We start from the raw sequence: 6,658 nt of genomic DNA on the forward strand, positions 1-6,658 counted from the left end.
GGTCTTTTACTGCTGCACGCGAAGAAACAGAAAGGCCATCCAGAGTCACTGTGTAATCAGAAAACTTACTTCTAGCTGTATGTGGTCCTAGCACAAGTACTTCAGTCTTGTCAGAGTTAAGCAGAAGGAAATTAATAAGCATCCAGTGTCTAATGTCCTTAACACATTCCTCAATTCTATTAAGCTGGTGTCTCTCAACAAAACAAAAAAGTTAAATAAACCCTGCTGATAGTTGATGGTGTTGCAACACATCAGTGTTATAACCCAATCTCTACCCAACCACCCGTCATTTTAATTCTCCTCGGATCAGCACCGACCTCACATTGGCCTTGGGAGAGTTCAGTTGACAGAAATCCGTCACACGACGGAAAACTTTAATCCATGATTATGTCGTTATCTCGGGATAACAAGGTGAATTAAAAAAAAGGATTATATGAAGGGCCTCTCTCGGCTTCCGTAGTATATACACGGAGTGCAGAATTATTAGGCAAGTTGTATTTTTGAGGATTAGTTTTATTATTGAACAACAACTACTATGTTCTCAATCAAACAAAAAGACTCATAAATATCAAAGCTGAATATGTATGGAAGTTAGAGTGGGGTGTTTTTAGTTTTGGCCATTTTAGGAGAATATGTATGTGTTCAGGTAACTTTCACTGTGCAGAATTATTAGGCAACTTAATAAAAACCAAATATGTAGCCATTTCACTTATTTATTTTCACCAGGTACACTGATATGACAACTCCAGATTTGCAAATAAACATATCTGACATTCAAACACAAAACAAAAACAAATCAGTGACCAATATAGCCACCCTTCTTCATGAGGACGCTCAAAAGCCTTCCATCCATAGATTCTGTCAATTTCTTTATCTGTTCACGACCAACATTGTGTGCAGCAGCAACCACGGCCTCCCAGATGCTGTTCAGAGAGGTGTACTGTTTTCCCTCTTTGTAGACCTCACGTTTTATAATGGACCACAGGTTCTCTATGGGGTTTAGGTCAGGTGAACAAGGGGGCCATGTCATTATTTTTTTCACCTTTCAGACCTTTACTGGCTAGCCACGCAGTGGAGTATTTGGACGCATGAGATGGAGCATTATCCTGCATGAAAATCATGTTCTTCTTGAAAGATGCTGACTTTTTCCTATACCACTGCTTGAAGAAGGTTTCTTCCAGGAACTGGCAGTAGGTCTGGGAGTTGAGTTTGAGTCCATCCTGTTAGGGTTTTGCTGGGATTCGAACCTGGTTCGTTGGTGTGATAATCCAGCAAACCCCCACTAGGCCACCAGGGGGATGACTCAAATGCAGAGGCGTGAGGCGGAAGTAGAAAAAGAATCAAAAGGTTTATTTAAACTATATACACTATATACAGGGCAAAACAAAAGACAAAAAAAAAAAAACAAAGAGTATAATCCAAAAGAAAAGCAAAGTGCAAAAATTCAAAAGCTAAGAAGATCAAAAAACACAGTACAAAGGAAACTGGAGATAAACATAACAGCACAAAGACTCCGTGACAAGAGGACTGAACTCAGGGGTATAAATAGACAAACTAATTAAGGACACAGGTGAAGATAATTAGGCAATTAACACAAACACAAAACACAGGAACAGTGGCGGCCTCTAGAGGCCAAAATGAACACGACATGAAAAGGAAATAACAGCGGCCTCTAGAGGCCAAAACAGTCCTAGTCCTAACAGGACCCCCCCCTCTAGGAGCGTCTCCTGACGTTCCCAGGGTGATCCGGATGGGCCGAATGGAAGTCCCGACATAGTTCTTTATCAAGGACATCCCGAGCAGGAACCCAGCAGCGCTCCTCAGGACCATAGCCCTCCCAGTCCACCAGATATTGCAACCCGCCGCGGACCCGGCGGGAGTCAAGCAGGCGATTCACAGTGAACACAGTCTGCCCCTGGAAGATGCGGGGGGGTGGGGGGTTCCTAGGGGCAGGGGCATACGTAGACGTCAGTACGGGCCGTAACAGGGAAACATGGAAAGTGGGGTTGATCCTCAGAGTCCGGGGCAACTGGAGCCGGTAGGAGACAGGGTTCACCCTGCGCACCACCTTGAAGGGGCCAATGTAGCGAGGAGCAAGCTTGCGGTTCTCCACCCGCAGTGGAAGGTCCTTAGTGGACAGCCAAACACGCTGCCCAGGGCGGAAAGCGTGTGCAGGTCTTCTATGGCGGTTGGCCTGAGTCTGGTTGGTTCTGGAGGTCTGTATGAGGGTCTTCCTGACCTTGCTCCAGGTCTTGCGACACCGTCTCACATATTGGTTGACCGAGGGCACCCCCGCGTCCTCCTCCTGGTCCGGGAACAGAGGTGGCTGGAACCCGAATTGGCACTGGAATGGCGACAGCTTGGTGGCCGATGACTGCAGGGTGTTGTGGGCGTACTCCGCCCATGGCAGCCAGGTGCTCCACGATGTCGGGTTATCCATAGCCAGGCCTCGCAGGGTGGTTTCCAGGTCCTGGTTGAGCCTCTCCGTCTGACCATTGGACTGTGGGTGAAACCCAGAGGAGAGGCTGGCAGTGGCTCCGATGACCTTGCAGAACCCGTGCCACACTCGGGAGGAGAACTGGGGCCCTCGGTCTGAGACGATGTCCTGTGGAAGACCAAAGACTCGGAAGACATGATTAAACAAAAGTTTCGCAGTTTCAAGAGCAGAGGGGAGTTTGCACAGTGGTATGAAGCGGCAGGCCTTGGAGAATCTGTCAACTAAGACCAAAATGACCGTGTTACCTTGTGACTCAGGGAGACCCGTGATAAAGTCGACTGCCACGTGGGACCAGGGACGCCGGGGAATGGTCAGAGGATGCAGGAGACCCTGGGGACGCTGTCGTGGGTTCTTGGTTCTGGTGCAAACCTCACAGGACAGGACAAATGACCTTACTTCCTTCTCCATGTTAGGCCACCAGAAGCGTCTTTTCAGGAAGTCCAGGGTCCTCCGAGCTCCCGGGTGGGCGGTGAGAGGGGAAGAGTGACCCCACTGGAGAACCTTGGCCCGGGCTTGATGTGGGACGTACAAGAGGCCTGGTGGCCCCGTCCCAGGACCGGGGTCCTGGCGTTGGGCTCGTCGGACAGCCTCCTCAATACCCCAGCGGACAGGGGCCACAATCCGGGACACAGGGATAATAGGCCCGACTTCATTTTCCCTGTTAGTGGCAGAGAACAGTCTGGACAGTGCGTCAGGTTTGGTGTTCTTGGAGCCGGGGCGGTATGAGAGGGTGAAGTCAAACCGACTGAAAAACAGGGCCCACCTAGCCTGTCGAGGGTTCAGTCTCTTGGCTTGCTGGAGGTACTCCAGGTTCTTGTGGTCAGTCCAAACCAGGAATGGATGTTGTGCTCCCTCCAGCCAGTGCCTCCACTCCTCAAGGGCCAGTTTGACCGCTAGCAGTTCTCGATCCCCCACATCGTACCGGGACTCAGCAGGACTCAGGCGGTGGGAGAAGTAAGCGCAGGGGTGCAGCTTTCCTTCCGAACGTTGAGAGAGCACCGCGCCGACACCACTGTCCGAGGCATCCACCTCCACGATGAATGGTTGGGAGGTGTCCGGGAGAACCAGAATGGGTGCTGTGCAGAAGCGGTCCTTGAGGTCTTTGAACGCCTTTTCTGCCTGAGGAGACCAGCCATAAGATCCACCTGTCCCTTTGGTGAGGTCTGACATGGGTGCTGCCACAGAACTGAAGTTCCTGATGAACTTGCGGTAGAAGTTAGCGAATCCTAAGAACCGCTGAACCTCCTTAACGGACTTGGGAGTAGGCCAATCCCGGACGGCCAGGGTCTTGACAGGGTCCATTTGGAGTTGGCCTGTCCGTACAATAAATCCCAGAAAGGAGACCTCGGGAACATGAAATTCGCATTTCTGGGCCTTGGCGAACAGATTGTTCTGTAGCAGCCTCTGGAGAACCTGGCGGACATGGTGGCGGTGCTCCTGCACGGTCTTGGAAAAGATAAGGATGTCGTCGAGGTAGACAAAAACGTATAGGTTAATCATGTCCCTTAAGACGTCGTTGATTAGGGCCTGAAAAACAGCTGGTGCGTTGGTGAGTCCGAAGGGCATCACCTGGTATTCGTAGTGCCCAGACGGGGTGTTAAAGGCAGTCTTCCACTCGTCTCCCTGTCGGATACGGATGAGGTGGTATGCGTTCCGTAGGTCCAACTTGGTGAAGACGGTGGCGCCTTGGAGCAGGTCGAAAGCTGTGGACATCAGCGGAAGGGGATATCGGTTGCGCACAGTGATCTTATTCAGGCCCCTGTAATCAATACATGGTCGGAGCCCCCCATCCTTCTTGCCGACAAAGAAGAAGCCGGCTCCAGCAGGTGAAGTGGAGGGTCGAATAAACCCAGAGACCAGGGCATCTTTGAGGTATTCCTCCATGGCCTTGCGTTCTGGCTGAGAGAGTGAAAACAGTCTGCCACGAGGAGGGGTAGTCCCAGGGAGCAAGTCGATGGCACAGTCGTAGGCCCGGTGCGGAGGAAGAACGGCGGCCCTGCTCTTGCTGAATACCTCCTTGAGATCCCAGTACTCTGTGGGAACTTGAGATAACTCGGTGAGATCAGGGGGCTCGGCAGGAGACACAAGAGAGCTAGAGAGCAGACAAGAGGCATGGCATGCAGGGCCCCATTCCACAACCTGGCTTGTTACCCAGTCTATGCGAGGGTTGTGGCGAGTAAGCCAAGGAAGGCCTAGAATAACTGGGAACTCAGGTGAAGGAATCAGGTGCAGGGATATTTCTTCCTTGTGGCCTTGAGACTGGAGGAAAACTGGAGAAGTAACCTGGGTGACTCTTCCATCACCTAACGCTTGGCCATCGAGGGCAGACACAGACAGTGGGACTTCAAGAGGTGCAGTCGGAATATTGATGCTTTGGGCGAAGTGAATATCCATAAAGTTCCCAGCCGCCCCTGAGTCTATCAAAGCTTGACAAGAGTGGACAGACTCACCCCAGGAGATGGAGACCGGGATGTAGATTCCTTGGCCAGGGAGTCCGGGAGAGAGGGTAGGCCCCGTCACAACCCTCCCTCGGCTGGACGGGGCGGTCCTTTTCCCAAGAGTTCGGGACATGATGCTCGGAAGTGACCAGGCTTGCCACAGTAGATGCAGCACTTGTCCCTCCTTCTGCGCTCCCTCTCAGATGCGGAGAGGCGAGTACGACCCACTTGCATGGGTTCTGGACAGTCACTGAAGGAGGTAGACGGTCTCCAGGTAGAGGTAGGGAGGCTGGGGGGGCTCAAGGCTTGGTGGCGTTCTCTCATCCTGTTGTCCAGACGAATAGCATGTGAGATGAGGGTTTCGAGGTCACTTGGGCATCCAATAGAGGCCAGACCATCCTTGATGGGGTCAGACAGACCATGGTGGAAGGCTGACACCAGGGCAGTCTCGTTCCATCCACTTACTGCTGCGAGTGTTCGGAACGAGATGGCGTAATCTGCGACGCTTCCTCCTTGCCGGATGGACATGAGCTTTCGGGCTGCGTCGGTACTGATGTCTGCCTGATCGAAGACCCGAAGCATCTCTTCAGAAAACAGCTGGAAATCAAAGCACTCAGGTCCCTGTCTTTGCCAGATAGCAGTAGCCCAGGCTCGCGCCTTACCAGCTAATAAGGTGATCACAAAGGCAATCTTGCGGCGATCCGTAGTGTAGGTGGTAGGCTGAAGCTCAAAGGTGAGTTGACACTGGGTAAGGAACTCTCGGCACTCACTGTGCTTGCCGTCATACCTCTGTGGTGCAGGAAGGCTGGGTTCGCGAGGTGAAGAAGGCAGCATTGCAGGAGGCACTGGAGCAGGAGTGGGAGCTGGATCAGGAGCAGGAGATGCAGGCAGAGATGTCAGCTGTGCCAGGGTTTTCCCAATTTGCTGAAGCAGTTCCTCGTGGCGAGCGAGGGCCTCACGTTGGCTGGTGAGCGTACGTCCATGAGCGTCCATGGTCGCTCCGAAGCGTGTCAAAGCTGCCATAATTCCCTGAAGGTTGGCCGGGTAGACAGTTGAAGCAGCCTCTGCTGAGTCGGTCATGACGGAGTCTTTCTGTTAGGGTTTTGCTGGGATTCGAACCTGGTTCGTTGGTGTGATAATCCAGCAAACCCCCACTAGGCCACCAGGGGGATGACTCAAATGCAGAGGCGTGAGGCGGAAGTAGAAAAAGAATCAAAAGGTTTATTTAAACTATATACACTATATACAGGGCAAAACAAAAGACAAAAAAAAAAAAACAAAGAGTATAATCCAAAAGAAAAGCAAAGTGCAAAAATTCAAAAGCTAAGAAGATCAAAAAACACAGTACAAAGGAAACTGGAGATAAACATAACAGCACAAAGACTCCGTGACAAGAGGACTGAACTCAGGGGTATAAATAGACAAACTAATTAAGGACACAGGTGAAGATAATTAGGCAATTAACACAAACACAAAACACAGGAACAGTGGCGGCCTCTAGAGGCCAAAATGAACACGACATGAAAAGGAAATAACAGCGGCCTCTAGAGGCCAAAACAGTCCTAGTCCTAACACATCCTCAACTCGAAAAGGTCCAACAAGCTCGTCTTTGATGATACCAGCCCATAGCAGTACTCCACCTCCACCTTGCTGGCGTCTGAGTCAGAGTGGAGCTCTGTGCCCATTACTGATCCAGCCACAGGCTCATTCATCTGGCCCATCA

The sequence above is a fragment of the Neoarius graeffei genome, chromosome 8, assembly GCF_027579695.1.
Source record: "Neoarius graeffei isolate fNeoGra1 chromosome 8, fNeoGra1.pri, whole genome shotgun sequence".
Taxonomy (NCBI): Eukaryota; Metazoa; Chordata; class Actinopteri; order Siluriformes; family Ariidae; genus Neoarius; species Neoarius graeffei.